Source organism: Lichenostomus cassidix, chromosome 26, assembly GCF_008360975.1.
Source record: "Lichenostomus cassidix isolate B80296 chromosome 26, HeHo_3.0, whole genome shotgun sequence".
Taxonomy (NCBI): domain Eukaryota; kingdom Metazoa; phylum Chordata; class Aves; order Passeriformes; family Meliphagidae; genus Lichenostomus; species Lichenostomus cassidix.
The window spans coordinates 3,299,836-3,317,564 of NC_139506.1; the positions used below are offsets into that span (position 1 = coordinate 3,299,836).

At 52.5% G+C, this 17,729-nt stretch overlaps 1 long non-coding RNA gene across 1 annotated transcript; it reads right to left on the reverse strand.

The window, feature by feature from the left end:
• Positions 1–13,973: 13,973 nt before the first annotated feature.
• On the reverse strand, positions 13,974–16,102 carry LOC146426982 (uncharacterized). The gene is made up of 2 exons (XR_014856603.1): positions 15,825–16,102; positions 13,974–14,412 (listed from the first exon to the last, which is right to left on the reverse strand). It is a non-coding gene; the product is annotated as an uncharacterized LOC146426982 (long non-coding RNA).
• Positions 16,103–17,729: the final 1,627 nt, after the last annotated feature.

Consider the following 17,729-nt stretch of genomic DNA (forward strand, 5'->3'; position numbering starts at 1 on the left):
GGGTGATGGTCGCAGCGGGACTGAGGTGATTTAGGGATTGTTTCCCACCAGGTGCAGGGCGGTGGGGACGATGGGGACATATTTCACCGGTGACTCAGCTCCTGCCACCTGGGAGCGGCTGTGACAGGTCGGGAGAGCTGCTGCCATCCATCTCCGGGCTGGGAGGAGCCGGCAAACCCCGCGGCAGGAGTTTGGAGCATCCCAGCTCCTCCTGGGGACAGCGGCTGGGATGTCTTGATGAGCTTAGCGAAACCAGAGGCTGCACACGGTGAAGAGAAGAAAAAGGAGATAAATTTATTAAACGCCTTCAAGGTGCATTTAGGGCAGACAGAGCCTACTAGAGGAGCTACACCCAAAATGGACAGCAGGTCACGAGTTTTTCATACTTTATAAGTTTTTTATAAGTTCACAAATTTTTAATACTTTCTACGTTCTTTCCATTTGCATATGGAGATTTAATCCTCCAACTACACCTTCAGGTAATGACGTAAATTACTCCAAATTCGCTCCCTGCAATTCACTGTTTACACATCCCGTGGCCTGAGACAGCGAGGTGTCCTTGAGGTTCGAGCTTAGAGGGGAATTGTTTTGCCTAAAAACGCTGAGAACAGGAGCTTAATCACAAAAATCCAGAGAAGCTAAAATCCTAAAGCATCAACCCAGGTGGCACGGGGGGGTTTGGGTGGGAGGAACGAGCTGGGGGATGCTCTGCCCATGTCGGTACTGCTGCTCCTGCTGCTCTCACTCCTGCGCAGCCCCGTTGGCTCCCTGTGCTAATGAAAAGGGACAGGAACACGGACCTGGCTCTGCTGGAGGAGAAATCAACTGGAAGGTGGCTCCTTTCCCGAGCCCTGCTGCTCCACCAGCCGGACTGGGGGGGAAGGTGGGAGGAGGAGGAGAATATATCCCTGGATTAAACGTAATGAAAATAAATCCATCAGCAGACGGGACCCGATTAGGGAGCAGCAAGTCGGGAGATGGAACTTTGTCGCTGGCTCAGAGCCTGCTCGGCGGCTCGGTGGCTTTTTGGGAGGGGCAGGAGCGATGCCCGGGAGGCAGGGGAGACAGCTTGGGAGACAATGATGGATGAAGTGATGCTCCGCGACGCTGGCAGAACGCCTGGCGACGAGGCGGTTCTGCTGGATGCTAAATTCCAAACGGTGATTAAATGGTGCTGGAGCGGAAGGACAGGGCTGGAGGGTGGGCAGTGTGACCTCCTGGGGGCTTCACCTGGCAGGATTTCCTCCAGGGCTGCACAGAGCTGTGGGGGATTCGCAGGGTCCTGTGGGTTTGTCACACGTACAGTTTGAAATGGTGTAAGATAAATGGGTATTTCTGCAAAGAGCTGAAAATGAGAAAGTTGGGGTCTCCCCCGTGGTTTCTGCAGCATCCCAGCGCCTGTCTGTGGTGGGAGATCAGCACCTTCCTCCTCTCCCCATCCCCATTCCTCCAAAACCTGGGCGGTGCAAGAGGTGACAGGACTGTCCCCAAGCCTGGCTGAGGGGTCTCTCCTGCCCTGATGGAGGTTAATGAGGTGATGGAGGTGTGTGTAGTGCTGGGATCTGCCTGGACCTGCTGGACCCTCCCTGGCCACACTGGACTCTCCCTAGCCCTGCTGGACTCTCCCTGGCCACACTGGACTCTCCCTAGCCCTGCTGGACTCTTCCTGGCCACACTGGACCCTCCCTGGCCCTACTGGACTCTCCGTGGCCACACTGGATTCTCCCTAGACCTGCTGGACCCTCCCTGGCCACACTGGACTCTCCCTGGCCCTGCTGGACTCTCCCTAGCCCTGCTGGACTCTCCCTGGCCCCGCTGGACTCTCCCTGGCCCTGCTGGACTCTCCCTAGCCCTGCTGGATTCTCCCTAGCCCTGCTGGACTCTCCCTGGCCACACTGGACTCTCCCTAGCCCTGCTGGACTCTCCCTGGCCACCCTGGACTCTCCCTGGCCCTGCTGGACTCTCCCTAGCCCTGCTGGCCTCTCCCCAGCTGCCCGGCCGGCTCAGGGCTGTTTACAGGCAGGGTTTGGTTTCAGGTCCATCTCAGCCCCGCCGTGCCTCACAGTGACATTTCCCGTGGTGAGGATCAGCTCAGGGACTCTCAGAAGCCACAGCGGGAAGGACAGAGCGGGAGATGCAGGATGAAGGACGGGAAAGGGCTGGAGGAGAGGATTAGGGGAACAGTAATAGGAAGTGAAAGGAAAACAAAGTTCAAGCCAGGCCCCGTGGAGGAATAAATGCCAGGGCAGCTGGGTGGTCAGGAAGGATCCCGCAGAGGCTGTGGGATTCTTCAAAAGGCAATTAAATGCTCTCCTGGGGGAATGGGCTTACTGGAGAGGATAACCGCTTGGGACTTTTCGCAGTCCCTGCTAGCCTTAATAATCTGCCAGCAACTCGAGCCAGCTGGTGGCTGAAGGCAACAGCCAGGGCTTCCTGGGGCTGGGCAAGCAGCAGATCCTGGGGCTGCGGGTGTCACACGGGATGGGGCTTTTGGGGACCACCGCAAGGCAGGAATCATCCACACATCTCTGCCTTGAGCCCCAAATGTCCCCAAAATCCCAATTCCTCGCTGTCCCGGGGAGGAACAGACAGATCTGTCTGCCTTTATTATGATTTTTTTTTTTAATTTTCCCTTTTCTACTCCTGCAGGAACAAATTTGGTGGAGAGATCTCGGCAAGTGGGAAAACAATAATTATTCCCTTCGGCACAGCGCTTCGGGGACAGCTGATCTCGCAGAGCTGCGGCAGAGTGACACCTCTCAGCCACGTGGGACGTGCAGGAGACAGCCGGGCTGGAAGTGACTTCCCGGGAGCCACCTGGCCGTGGGATTCTGTCCCCCTCAAACCGCCGAGGTGGTGGCACAGGGTGAGGTGGTGGCACAGGATGAGGTGGTGGCACAGGATGAGGTGGTGGCACAGGACGAGGTGGTGGCACAGGGTGAGGTGGTGGCACAGGACGAGGTGGTGGCACAGGACGAGGTGGTGGCACAGGACGAGGTGGTGGCACAGGATGTGGTGGTGGCACAGGACGAGGTGGTGGCACAGGGTGAGGTGATGGCACAGGACGAGGTGGTGGCACAGGATGTGGCACCAGGACACCCCGGGGCTGTCGGGAGCGGCGGCGGCTCGAAGCACAATTTCCATTTTAATAAAGGAAGTTGTGTTTTTTTCGCTCATTTGCATTTAAATCACTCGTGTTTCATAACCCGCTGTCCCTCTTAAAGGGGCTCTGCCGAGCTCTGGGGAGCTCAGTGGGGTTTTTGTTCCCCCTGCTCACACTTGGGGCTGATAATGGCATTTTGGGGCACCTGCTGACCCTCAGCCATGGGGGCTGGAGTGTCCCAGACCCTTCCAGCTGTGCTGACAACATCTGGGCAGCCCCGGAACGAGGTGGCACCGAGGTGGCACAGAGGGGATGTCCTGGGCACAGGGAAGGGCACATGTCACCCCCGAGCAGAACTGGGACAAGCACAGATGTGCCCAGCGCGGGTGACAGCAGGAAACCGCCGCAGCAAGAAGCATTTATAGCGCAGCGAGCGGACGGGAACGATAAATTTTTAAACCCGTTCTGGATGAACTCGAGCGTTCCCTTCTCAGCCCATTTAAAGCCTTTCTCCTCTCAGCTCCTTTCTGCCCTAACCCCGTTCAGGCTGCGGCACGGAGCACAAGATCCTGACGAGATCTGGCACCGGTGGAGGCAAACCAGGAGGAGCTGCTCTTCTCCGAGCACCTGGAAAGCTTCTGCTGATCGCTCGGAACTGAACTTGGAGCAGTTTCTATAAAAAGCCACCCGCCGGTGTGAAAACCGCGCTGCGTTCCGCTGAATCCCCGCGCTCTGCCCTCTTCCCTCCCCATCTCCTGGGGGTCTCCGTGTCCCCCTGTCCCCCCCGAGGAGTGTCCCCTGCAAGTCGCCGCCTCCTCGCCGCCTCTTTTGTTGGCGAACACTGAGTTTTCCATCAAAGCCGCCGCCGCCTTTCATCCCCGGGAAGAGCCGCCTGTGGGCACAGCCTTTACCCGGCTGGCTGAGCGATTGGGAGCCTTTCGTGGTGCTGCTTTTATCTCGGGAATTCCAGGGCTCGGTGACAGCTCCGGGCTGTCCCCAGGATGCTCCAGGCCTCGGGGATGGTGCTTTACATCCTCAGGATGGGCTGGAGTTGGTGCTTCTCCCTCCGGAGCAAATCCAGCTCAATCCTCCGAGGGCTGAAATGTTAATTTTAATGTTTAATGCTCCTCAGCGAGGTGGAAGGAGAGGGATTGGGATCCTTTCCGGTTTAAGCGCCCCTGTGAGGTGCTGGGGGGTTCGGGTGGGAGGGTCGCGGGCTCAATCCCACCCTAATTAACCTCCAAATTGATGGTTTGGAGGAAGGTTTGGCACAGGGAGCTCTCAGCATCACCTGGGCTGACGTGATGACAACAGAGCTTCATGGCCACCATGCAGGAGGCGATGGCCACCAGGGCATGACCTGGCTGTCACCCTGGCTGGGACACCGAGGTGCCACACGCTGCTGTGCCACCCCTGCTCCTCCCTCGGAGGGAGGGGAGAGGCGCGGGGGGGGCTGAGGAGCAGCAGGGATAATTCAGCTTGATTTCCTCCCAGCCTCTTCATTTGCTGAACGTGTCACCAGCCATGTTGTATATGGGCTGCTCTGTATCAATTTTCCGTGATGCCAGGCCATAAATAAAGAAAATAAATGTTGGGCCCGTTCATCAGGCGCTGCTCATCCAAATGAGTTCCCTCTGCATTTCCCCGTTCTGTAATTACTTGTCACCTCTTGCTGCTTTGCAACTTCTCGCTCTGTGATTCCGTTGGGTGCCTTTTTCCTGCTTCTGACAGCGTCAATCGCTTTGGTGCTGGGCTGGGCTTTAGTTCGTTGGGGTTTTTTTCGTTTTTCTTTTATTTTTTCCCCTCTTTTCTTTCCTGGTTTTGTTCTTTTCTCTACCCCGGGTGGAAGGGTGTCAAACCCCCAATTGATCGCAGCCAGTTTTGTCGCAGGTGAGGCGCTGAGGGAAAACAACCTCCTCCTCCGGAGGTGGATTTTAATTTCCACAGCGGGTGACGCCTGCTGCTGGCTCTGCAATTCCTGCAAATGGGCTTTCTGCAAAGCCTGGGCTGCAGCAGAGCCACCAGAGCAGGGGCTGAGTGCTGTCCCTCTGTCCCCTCTGTCCCCTCTGTCCTGCTGTCCCGTTTTCTGCACCTTTCCCTCCTCTGCCCCACCTCCCAGGCAGGAATCTCATCTCCAGCCCTCGGGCTGGGGCAGGAGGAGCAGGAATCCCCCGTGAGCGATGGCTGCAGCTTGAAAGGACCACTTTAAACGCGACAAACGGGATGGCTGAGCACAGCTGGAGCAGCTCGGTGTCATTTGTCAGCCAGGCTGCCATCCAGCGCTGCCTCCCCCTCCCTTCCCCGTGCGTGGAAATAATTGTGATTTACACACCAAAGAGCCGGGCCCGCTGGAGCAGCGAGGATTTCAGTGCTGGGAGGGGTTTGGGGGAGGCTGAGGAGGATTTTTGGGGCAGAAAGTGGGGAAAATGAGAACAGATTCAATGCAAGTTCAGGTCCAACGTGTCCCTTGTGCCTCTCCAGGTGTCCTCTGGGAATACCTCACACCTTAAATCCTTCAAAACCTGCCCAAAACGGCAGGAAAGACCAAACCTCTGGGGCAGGAAAGGCTAAAAAATCAAAAAAGAGCAGCCAGACCGGGAGAAGGAAAGGCTCATTTAGGGGAATCAATTGCTCTGTTCCAGGAGGGAATGGTTTATCACAACTATGGGGTTGATTCCTCACGGTCAGGAATTCCCCTCTGAGGGATGGGATGATGGAAGGATTGGTTTTCCATCGGGAAAAGCGAGGATGGAGCCGCTGGGGGATGGCAGAGCCTGGCTGGAGCCCCCAGGATGCTGTTCTGGTTCCTGCAGGGAATTCCTGCTTCCTTTTCCTCCAGCTCAGGCTCTGCTTTGGGTTTTTCAGGCAGTTGAGAACCTCCCCTTTGCCCTGGCTGTGCCTGGAATTTGAGGGGTGCAGAGCCCCAGATTTTGCAATTTGCCCCAGATTTTGCAATTTGCCCCAGATTTTGCAATTTGCCCCAAATTTTTCACTTTGCCCTAAAATTTCCACTTTAAAGGTCTGTCAAAGCCCCAAACCCCAGCCTGTCCTGCCCAGCAGCAAGCCAGGACAGAGCTGTCCTCAGTCCCCCTAAAATCCTGCAGGATCTGGGGATGACAGCTGCACAGCCAGGCTCTCTGGTGGCATTTTGGAGGGACAGAGCCCAGCCATCCATCTGGCTGGGTCTGACATTACCTCGCAGCCCTCCAACCGCCCCGGGCTTTGGCTCCTCCAAACCCACGGCGTTTTTCTGGAAGGAAGTGGGATGGAGAATTGTTGTTTGCGTTCAGAGAGGCAAGGAATGAGCTGGGGAGGGCCAGGGGCTGAGGCTGATTGAGGCAGACAGGGCTGGGCAGGCAGCAGGCTCAGGCCAGGCCTCGGTGCCAGCCCTACATTTCTCCACCAATTATTTATCAGCATTTAAAAAAAAAAAAAATTTGTCAGGATAAATAAAAAATTATTTATCAGGATAAATAATTGTATCCGAGGGTCACAGCCGATGCAAATGGTTTAATTAATAATTCTTCGGGAGGAATTTGCAATTTCAAGGGCTGTGTGAAAGTCTGGTATTAGCAATACTTATTTTTATTAATTAATTGCTGTCTCTCCCAATCTCCATGGTGAATAATTTCCCCCGTATTTTTTTAAATTTGAATTCATTTCCGTGGCTTTGGGAAGAGGAAAAGCCACTTTGCAGGGAGCTTGGAGGGAAGGGTGGGGCTGGGGTTCCCTGCCTCTGGTGCATCTTTAGCTGGGGCTTTGTTTGTTCAGCTCTCAGTGCTGGAAATTTGGGGCTGGAGCTCTGTGGGAATCGGGGTCTGTGCTGTTATCTGGAGTTTTTAATCTTCTCAAATAGTTTTTTTTTTTTTTTTCACTTTTCAAGCTGATGCACTGCCTTGCTGCCCTTTGAGCTCTGTGTTCGTCCTGGGATTGGTTCCAAAATCAGGATGTGGAGCTCGTGGATTCTGCTGCTTCCTTCAGCACTACAGAAAGAGATCCTGGGTGGGATTTATGCCTCAGAAAGACCTGTTTGCCTCTGTTTCTGCTTCTTCCTCCCAGCACAGAGAGCAGAGCTCCAGCCTGGCCCAGGATGTGCAGCCCCAGAGCTGAACTGCTTCTCCCACAGGGGTACTGCTGCCTTTTTCAACCCAGGAATGAAACTCGAGATAATTTTAGCATAGGAGGTAATAAAAAAGTGGATATTTACTGGAGCTCCAGGTGCAGTTAGGGAAGAACATCCACAAAAGTGCTGGGAAGGTTACAAATTCTGAAAGGCAAAAATCACTCTGGCATCAGCAGGAAGGGGCTGAGCAGGAATTCCTGGCCTGTTTCTCCTTCCAAAACTGCCCTGAATGCTGATCTCTCTCTGCCATCCCCTGGGCTGGAGCATCCCACAAAACAGTGCTGCTTCCTTCAGCACTGCAAAAACATATCCTGGATGGGATTTATGTCTCAGAAAGACCTGTTTGCCTCTGTTTCTGCTCCTTCCTCCAGCTGATGCCTCCCAGCACAGAGAGCAGAGCTCCAGGTTGTGTCCTCCTCAGTGTAGGAGCTGCTGGCAGGAGCTGAACTGCTTCTCCCACAGGGGTACTGCTGCCTTTTTCAACCCAGGAATGAAACTCAAGATAATTTTAGCATAGGAGGTGTTAAAAAAGTGAATATTTACTGGAGCTCCAGGGGCAGTTAGGGAAGAGCATCCACAGAAGTGCTGGGAAGGTTACAAATATATACAAGAAAAAAGGCAAAAATCACTCTGGCATCAGCAGGAAGGGGCTGAGCAGGAATTTCTGGCCTGTTTCTTCTTCCAAATCTGCCCTGAACGCTGCTCTCTCCCTGGGCTGGAGCATCCCACGGGGAGGTGGTGGCAGCTCCGCCCAGGCTGTGACAGCGCCGAGCCTGTGTGACATGTGAGCTCTGTCACCTCCCTGCTGCTCCTGCGGGGCTGGCAGGACCTGTGGGCGCTGGGATCTGTGCCATATGGTGCTGATCACTGCCGGGGCAGCTCGGGAAATAGGGCAGGGACTGGGGGAGGAGGTGTGGGAGCTGCTGGAGCATCCTCAGGGATGTGGGAACGGAGCCAGGGCAGTGGGAGGGATTTGGGGGGTCCAGTCAGGGTCCTGCATTGCTTTGCTGTGGGGCTGGGGGGGATTTGACACGTTCTGGGGGTTGAATTGATGCCTTGGGATTTTAGTTGCTATTTTTTTCGTGTGTCTGTAGTTCTAGTGTGTGGCTGTGGATTCCATATAAAGTGCTAAACTTCTGCTCCCAGCATTTTTAGACAAAACAATTCCTCTAAATTGGGAATCCAAGGACACTTTTGCTGCCTCAGGGCCTCAAGATATGTAAACAGCAGTGAATTGGGGGAGCAAACTTGGGGTAATTAACATCATCACCTGAAACTGTAATTAAAGGATTAAGGCTCAATGTGTTAATGGACAGAACTTATAAAGTATGAAAAACTCAGACTTGGTCCATTTTGGGTGTAGCCCTTGGGTGGGCTGCATTTGCCTTAAATGCACCTTGAAGGCCTTCAATGAATTTAACTGCTTTTTATTCTCTTAACTTCGTCCAGCCTCTGTTTCAGGTAAGCTCATCAAGACATCAGAACCCACCCTGGTGAGGGGAGCTGCTGCTGCTATTCCTGTTTCTTTTCCTGCTCCTGTCAAGGTCCTGCAGCCTGTGGGAGAGCAGGACCCTCCCTGACCCAAGCCCTGTGTCCTCAGGACCTCCCTCATCAGCTCCTGGGCAATATTTTCCTTTCCTGCACTGCCACTCTGGCAGCTGAAGCACAGTGTGATTTTTCCAGGTGATTTTTAGTCCTGATGGAGCCTGGAGGGATGGAGCTGCCCAAGACCACCAGGACTCTGAGCTCCAAAAATCCAGAAACCATCCCCTGGTGTTTTCTGGGCGATGGGGAAGGAGATTCAGCGCAAGGAAAATCTCTTTTAAAATGAGTTGGCTTTGCCCATCCCAACTTTTTGAGGCTGCTGAGGAAGCTCAGCTCTGTAGGAATTTTCAGCTCTGCAGCCCATCTTTGGGAGTTGGGATCTCTTGGCTGATCTTCCTCCCAATCCATCACCCTCCAAGGCCACATCTGCCTTTCATCAGTCGTTACCATTCTGATTTGTGACCAAATGTCCCTTTCTTCAGCAGGGGGACCTGGGGGGGACACAGGGGACAGAGCAGCCCATTCCTCTTCACCACCACCAGCACACCAGAGCCAAGCATTTTGGCAACCACTTGAATAAATTGATTCAATTTGGCGAGGCCAAAAAGGAAGAGAAAGAGAGGGAGAGATTAAAACGTGAAGGAGGAAATTACCCACAGTGCTCCCAGCAATTCTGCTGGATGGTAAATCTCCTCTTTATTACTCCTTTATTATTTCCAGAATCTGAAGTTTAAATAATTAAGCAGAATAAATGGTGGTGGAATATTTTTTTTTTTTTTTTGTTCCGGTTTGATTTATTGGTTCTCGCAGGACAGATGTGCAGGGAGGGAGACAGTTCCTCCCGTGGTGTAAATCAGGGCAGGATCATTAACACAAATGGCACCTCCAGCAGATTTACCCCAGCTGAGCATCCAACCTCCTCATTTTGGGAGCAAAAACGTGGAAGGCTACGTAGATTTTAATAATTCTCCCTCTCCTGTGCGATTAATTTATTCCCCAATTTAAAAGCACATCAGGTTTGGGTTTGGCTTAGCTTTTTTTTTTTTTTTAATGTAATTTAAATACATTTGTTGACAGTGCTGCTCACTCTGAAGGTCTTCCCAGGAACCTGGGGCTGGAAAGGCTCCCTGTGCCTGCAGGGCTGAGCTCAGAGCATCTGCCAGGCTGGGTTGGTGCCCTGGCAGGGAGGAGCTGCTGGATCCCAGTGCTGGATCCCATCCTGGAGCCTCCACAACATCCTGGGGGCTCTCAGCTGGGCCACCTCAGGGCTCAGGGGCATTTACAAAGCTTGGATTTGAGATTTTCCAGGGTTTGCCGTGTCCTCATGAAGCCTGATGTGCTCCTTGCTCTTGAGAACACTGATTTTCCCAGGATATTTATTCTTTTAAAAATAAAAGAGGAGCCCTAGCGGTCTGGAGTTCATCTCTCAGTGCATCCCGAGGCTCCAGGATGGTTTTAGGGAGAATATCTTGTTCTCAGTCCCAGTTTCCATCCCAGGGGTCTCACCTTCCACAGGAATCTCTGGCTTTGGGATGTTTGGGAACAGGAAAAAGGGAAGGAGGTGAACAGAAAAACCTCAGAAAAACAAAAGCTTCCAGCTGCTGTTAACAGTGGGGCCAATTAAGGAGAGGAGGAATTAAGAAAATCTGACACCTGTGAGTAAATCTGTGCCACTCAGTGAGTGACAGAGGGACAGAAGAGTCCCTGGGATGATAATTAGGGGTTTCCCTTCATTCTGCAGGCTTGCCTGTGTGCTAAGACAAGGAACTGGTGCTGGTGCCCAGTGGGAAGTGCTGCCAGGAGTGCTCAGCTCCAGAATCAAAGCCTCAGCATCACCTGCAGGAGTTTCTCCTGCCAGGAACGCCAGGCTGGGAGAGCAGCTCCAGCTTGAATCCTTCATTCTTCACTGACAGGCTTGGGTGGTGTTGGAGGAGATTCCCTGGAAGTTTCCTTGCCCACAGCAGGGGTTGGAATAAGAGGATCTTTAAGGTCCCTTCTAACCCCAAACTGTTCTGTGCTTCTGGGATTCTGTGAGGTTATTTTATTCCAGGAGGATGGAGCTTGAATTGGGTCATTTCCCACCTATTCCCAGCTTGGAAATGAAAAATCTGGCTGTGATTGGCAGCAAAGCGTCCCAAATCCCTCACCTCCTGTGTTTTCCTCACTCCTGACAGGATTTTGGGGAGCTGAGATGGAGTGAGCACAGCTTTCCCATCTCCACTGTGCCATGAGGTTGGTTTGGGCAGCTGGAGGGAAATTCAGGGAGCTGGAAAGGTTTCAGAGCACCTGGAATTTGGGAGGCCAAATGAAGATGGTCCCTGCTGTCCTTGGGGCTGTGTGGGAAGGCAGGAGGATGGACTGGGATCTGCCTGTGCCAAAGGATGCCAAATCCACCTCTCCCTGGGAAAATTCCAGCTTTGAAACTGGGACACTTGTCACCTGCCTTTTTTCCAGGGGAGGTTGGTGCTCCTCAGCGTGGGCTGAAGATTCCACACTCCCAGCAGGGTGAGGTTTGGCCCTTCAAAATGCCACTCAACGCACCAAAGTGATGACAAACACTGATTGTTATTCCCCACTTCTGTCTGGGGGAGTAGCTGATATTTCCAAGTGACCGAGGAGTCGTCTGACCCTTGAAAACAGCAGGAGTTTTGTTTAATTCATGGCTGTTATTTATAGGTTTGGGCTCCTCCAGCTCCTCTCCCGTGTGACTGCTGTGCAGGGAGAGTGTCTGAGCTTCTCCAGGGACAGTTTTGGGGACAGGAATTCTCTCCAGGGACAGTTTTGGGGACAGGAATTCTCTCAAGGGACAGTTTTGGGGACAGGAATTCTCTCCAGGGACAGTTTTGGGGACAGGAATTCTCTCCAGGGACAGTTTTGGGGACAGGAATTCTCTGCCCCTGAGCACAGACCTGGCTGTGGCAGGAGCTGAGGTGTGTGAGGTTGGGAGAACACGAATGATATTAATTAGAACGTGATTTAATTGATGAGAAGATGATTGGGTGGTGCTGGGCAGAACCAGTGTGGGTTTTGGGGTGAATTAGCAGAGAAAAGCCACCCTGGGATGTGTGGCCAGGCCTGGGAATAATCCCAATCCTAAATGCCAAGCAAAGCACAGGAATGTGATCCTCTCCCTGCCCAAACCTCGGGAATTCAGAGCTCTGTGGGCAAAGCATGGCAGGGAGGGGATGGAGGAGCAGCAGAGGGAGGGAACTGCAGCCTGGAGGGAGATAAAGGGTTTGAGAGGATGGCTGTGAAGAGAGATTAGGGGAGATGAAACACGGCCGGGGGGGAGGTGGAGGTTGGGCAGGGGAGTGTGGCTGTGCCAGGGCTGTCACTGCTGTCCCAGGGCTGTCACCTCTGTCCCAGGGCTGGGCAGGGACAGCAGCAGGGATGAGCTCCGGGCTGGAGAGCAGCACAAGGAAAAAGGCTGGAGGAGGATGGGAATTCCTGCCTGGCAAACACACTCCGGGAACCCAAAGGAGCTTTTCCACCTCTGGTTTTCCAGCCCTGGGATGAAACATCCAGCGTGGATCTGCTGGGATGATCCAGTGTGGATCTGCTGGGATGATCCAGTGTGGATCTGCTGCTTCCCCTGGACAAAGCTCTGCAAGGGACAGAGCACCTGAGGCACCAACAGCTCCCAAACTCCCAGCTTCTCCCGCTGGAAAAAACCACAGGAGAGGGATTTGTCATTCCCAGCACGCTGCTTGCCCTGGGATCTCTGGAGATGCTGGAGGAGTGATCTTGTGGTTGGAATTTGGGGACAAATTCTCCCCCATGTCCATGTTGTTCTGCTGAGGGACAGGAGGAGCCAGGCTGGTGCTCTCCAGCTGCTCCTGGGAAGTACATGATCCTAAAACTTGATCCTAAAACTTCCTTCCTAGAAATCACTGCCACGCTGTGAAGGTTTTGAGGGTGGCAGGGTCACAGCAGCACTGTGTTTGTCACTTGTGCCACATCTTGGGAAGGATGAGGAGCAACCAGGAGGAGTTCACCACAGCCTGGTACAGAATGCTGCTGCTGGAGGAGAAACCCAGATCTCTTCTCCCACTCTTCCCTTCTCCCCCTTCGGAAAAATTAGGGAAGAATTAAATCCCGTGGCTTTTAAAGAGCCAACTGAAAACGTCCCTTATTAAATTACCACCCTATTGATCTCCCAGTGGTCCAGGAGGGGATTGATTGAGAGTTTAAACAGACGCTCAGCCAGGCCAGACGTTCAATTAATGTGCACAAACGGGCTGGGGAGAAGCAATTTCCAGAGCAACTCAAGCAAAAGATCAGGCCTGCTCTGCCTTCCGTGCCCACGTTGCTTCTGTATTTGTTTTCATGTTATTTCATTTATTTTTTTAATAATTCTCCTGTCCTTCTCATGATAAGCAAGGTGTTGAGAGGCAGCTCTCAGAGCACAGCTCCTGAAGCTCCTGGAGCTGCAGTTTGCTCAGAGAGGGCAGAACTCCAGCAGGGTTTTGGGAAGCCACATATGTGGCTAGCACAGACCTTTCCCGTGAGATTTATTCTCTCTCTCTTCTTCCTGTGTTTTATAAACAAAGATAAAGTTTGGATGTTATTAGAAACAGTTTCTCAGGATGTGGACAGTTCAGGCCTGGCCAGTCAGGCCTAGGGGGAGGCTTTGAACTGACCAATCTGGGTGACCTTTGAAAAGTCTATATAAGATGGAATTAAATAATAAAACCTTCTTCTTTGAACCTGGATCTTCTTACTCTGCTAGCAGCTCAACAGCGACACACATCCCCTGGAGGATTTGCTCCTGAGGGGTTTTGAGCTGTGGGAATCCCAAATTTTCCTTTAATTCCTGCAGGGAAGGCCCAGTGCATCACCTGCTCTGAGCTTCTGATGGGCCTTGACAAGAATTTTCCAGGTGTGGAGAAGAATTTTGTGAGGAATCCCCTTGTTATTGATTGGTTCCTCCCACCTCTTTGCCACAGGATAATTCCAGCTGGGATGGATGTAAAAATACTGACTTTGGATTTTCCTGTGGATGCTCCGAGGAGCCTCTGGGAGCAGAGGGAAGCACTGGGAAGAAAATCCATGTGTGTGGGAAAACCCCAGGAAATACCCTGTGTAGCTTTTTTCTCTGGATTTAGCAAGAATCCTGATGAATCCTGATAAACACAAGGCTCTGGCAGCTCCAGGGTTTTGCTCCTCGAAGCCAGAGGTGGGTTGCATCACTCTCTAACAACATTTTAAATATTAGGGAGTCAAGGCATTACTTTATTTTCTGGCCAGGATGTTGTTCTGGCCAGGATGTGCCACAGAAATCATCTCATCATCCCATGACACGTGAATTTTACAAGGTTTCCCCCAAACTTTACGCTGTTAAAATCCACGGAACTCCATTGGTTTCATGTTCATTGGTCCAAAGTCGCACAGCCCCTGATGTTTGGTTTCTCATTGGATCCAGATTTCTTCGCCTCTGATGCTAATTAGGTCTTCACTCCTTGATTTCTTATCAGTTTTTTCCAGACTAGATGTCTTCAGCTCTGCCAGAGGCAGGTCTGGGGTAGATGCTCATGGACGGCTGTTGATGTTCTGTTGATGGATTTTATCTTTTTGGGTATTTTTGGGTTACTCCTAATCTGTGGAAATGTTAAGTTCCTCTCCCTAGAGTGGTGCTACATCCCTTAAGAAAAAAAAAGAATAAAAAAATTCCTTTTTCCAAGCCAAAGGCAAACCAAGCTTGGCTAGAGAAATAAAATAAAAATTTTAAAAGTTATGTTGTTTCCAGCCCAAGGAGAGCCTGGAGCCAGGGTGGAGCCCCAAGGTGTGGGGAAGATGCTCCTCCCTTTGCCCAGGATGGCTTTGGGGTCCCCAGGATGTGTTTGGTCACACGGAGAGGGCACTGTCCCCTCCCTGCCCAGCCTCCTCCTGCCCTGCTGGCCTCGGCCACCCCCTCGTGCTGCTGTGTGACAATGTGACATGGTGGTGACACCTCCTGTGGGATGGGGACATGTCCTGGGCTGGCCTGGGTGAGTCACAGTGTCCCCACTGCTGCAGGGGAAACATCATCAGCAGGAGCTCCTCACAAACCCAGGATCAAGGGCCTGTTCATTCCTCTCTCTCCTCTTTATTATTATTTTTATTTTTAATTGTTTTTTTATTCCTTAAGATCGTTTTTTGCTCAGGAATTCCCCACAATCCCACAACCCAGCAGCAGGCAGCGGGGTGAGATGCTCCCTGCTAAACCAAGGGCTGCCCGGCACTGCAAAGGCATTTTTTTGTGTTTGTTTTTTAATTTTTAATGGCTCTGCTTCGGGGATCTCTCGATCCAGCCTTTTATTTTAGCGCTTTGCTCTGTCCCTGCTCACGCCGGCTGTAATTTAGTGATTCTGCATTAATAAGAGATTATTCCTCCTTCCTCTCTCACTTGTCCTTCCTTTGGTAATAATCAAATAAATGGAGCGTGGCGGGAAGGGGCTGAGAGCTCCAGAGCATGCTCGGGGCCATGGGATACCCAACCTGGCATGGTGCCTGCTGGGGATGGAGTTTAATTCCCTTTTTGTGTCTCTTTACAGACCTTGGGTGGGTTTTTTTCCAAAAAAAATCTCCCTGCAGCATTCCCACTGCTCCAGGACAGGCATGGAGAGCTTTGCAGTCTGCTCTGCACCGTGTGGATTTTGGGGTTTTTCCAGCACATCCCAACCCCTGAGCGTGGGGTGAGGAGCTGATTTAGGGTCCTGAGTGCCACTGCTGGGGACAAACCTCTGTCCCGAGGTGTCCCTGGGCTGCTGAGACCATCCCGAGCTCCCAAAAAACGAGATCACTTCCCAAACTCACCAGAGCAGCATCACAGTTTTGGGGTGCTGGGGGGAGAAAACCGATTTTCGCCGAGAATTGGGACTTTTATTTGCATTTTAAACCACGCTCTCTGCTAAACGAACGGACCCCCTATTTATAGCTGACTCCAACCTAAAGCGACTGCTAATTACCACAATTAATACAGCGCCGGGGCTCTGCAGCCAACTCCACTGCCACGCGAGTCGCCCACTCGTTTTCAATTCCGGCACATTGACAGCGAGAATACGCACTCATTACCAGCCCGGCCCTGGGCTGTAATTACATCTTGCCGAGGTCGTTAATCTCTGCAGCCACCCGGGTCTGCCCCCCAGGGCGGAGTGGGGGCAGTTTGGAGGGTCAGGGGAATAAAGGTGTGCGGGTTTTGTGATGTTCCCTCAGGCTGTGGTGATGCCTTGATGGGCTTACCGAAAACAGAGGATGGACAGAGTTGAGAGAATAAAAAGCAGTTATATTTATTGAAGGTCTTCAGGTGTGTTTAGGGCAGACAGAGCCTGTTAGAGAGGCGAAACCCAAAATGGACAATTGTTGCTGTTGAGCCGCTAGCAGAGAAGAGGACCCGAGTTCTCAGTGTGGCAAGAAAAAGGAAATTTATTATTTTGATTTCAATATATATAGACTTTTCAGAGGTCGCCCAGATTGGTCAGGCAGAAACCTCCCCCTAGGCCTGATTGGCCAGGCCTGAACTGTCCAAATCTCGAGACACTGTTTTAATAACATCCAAACTTTATCTTTGTTTATAAAACACAACGGAATGTTCTCACGAGAAAGACCTGTGCTAGCCACAGACAATGGGTTGGGGAGCAGGGAATGAAGACTGGGAAACAGGAAGGAGTTTCTAGAGAGGGGAATGAGGGCTGGGGAAAGTTTAGGAGAGGTGAACGAGGGTTAGAGAGCAGGGAATGAGCATTGGGGAGCAGGGAATGAAGACTGGGGAGCAAGGAATGAGGGCTGAAGAAAGGGAAGAAGGACTGGGGAAGGGGAAGGAGATTTTGGAGATGGGAATGAGGATTAGGGAGGAAGGACTGAGGGTTAGGGAGCAGGGAATGAGGGCTGAGGGAGGGGAAGAAGGACTGTGGAAGAAGAAGAAGAAGAAGGAGCTTCTAGAGTGGGGAATGACGGCTTAGGAGCAAAGAATAAAGGCTGGGAAAGAGGAAGGAGCTTCTAGAGAGGGGAATGAGGGCTGGGGAAGGTTTAGGAGAGGGGGGTGAGGGTTAGAGAGCAGGGAATGAGAATTTAAGAAGGGGAAGGACTGGGGAAGGAGCTTTTGGAGATGGGGATGAGGGTTAGGGAGGAGGCAATGAGGGTTATAGAACTGGAAATGAGGGCTGAAGGAGGGGAAGAAGGACTGGGAAGGCGCCAGGGGTCACACGGTGCTCCCCTGGAATTCCAGCCAGGCAGGGTCTCCATCCATCCATCCATCCATCCATCCATCCATCCATCCCCATCCCTCCTGCTCCTGCCCCTTCCCAGCGCTTTGCAGGAGTTCTGGATCACATTCACTCGGATTTTCGGATTCACTCGGATTTCTGGCACTTCCGTGGGAAGCGATGCCTTTTCTCCCTGCTCAATTCCCAGCATCTCTGCTCTCCCCAGGGCTCTGCTGCACGGCTTGACTGACACGACAGCATTCCAGCGCCACAGACTGAGAGAGACAAACGAGCAATTTGCCGGGAAATTATCCTTCGGGATTCCTCCTCTCTCCAGTCGGTTTAATTGGGTGAGCTCAGGGTGGCTTTAATTGCTGTGCTCCGAGCACAGCCTCGCCCCCTCCTCGCTCTGCTGTCTCCCATCTCCCTCCTTCCCGGTGCCATTTATCTTCCTCCTCCTCCTCCTCCAGCACCTCCCTTCCTTGGATTTTTTTCCCCCCAATATCTCTTGGAAATGGTGACAAGCTGAAATGCTCGAGTCGCTCATGGCTGACAGGTTCTTGAAGACTTTGGTGCTTTTGGGAGGGTGATGAACGGGCTGGGGGATTCCTTGGGCTCCCAGGGGGTTTGGGATGGATGTGGCAGGGAGGACAGGGCTGGCTGAGCTCCAGAGGGACATCCCATGGGATCAGGGCTGAGTGTTCACCCTCGTGCTTCATGCCCAGTGCTTCCTGTCGGGAAAATTAATCCACAAACACCAGAGGTTTGTGTCCAA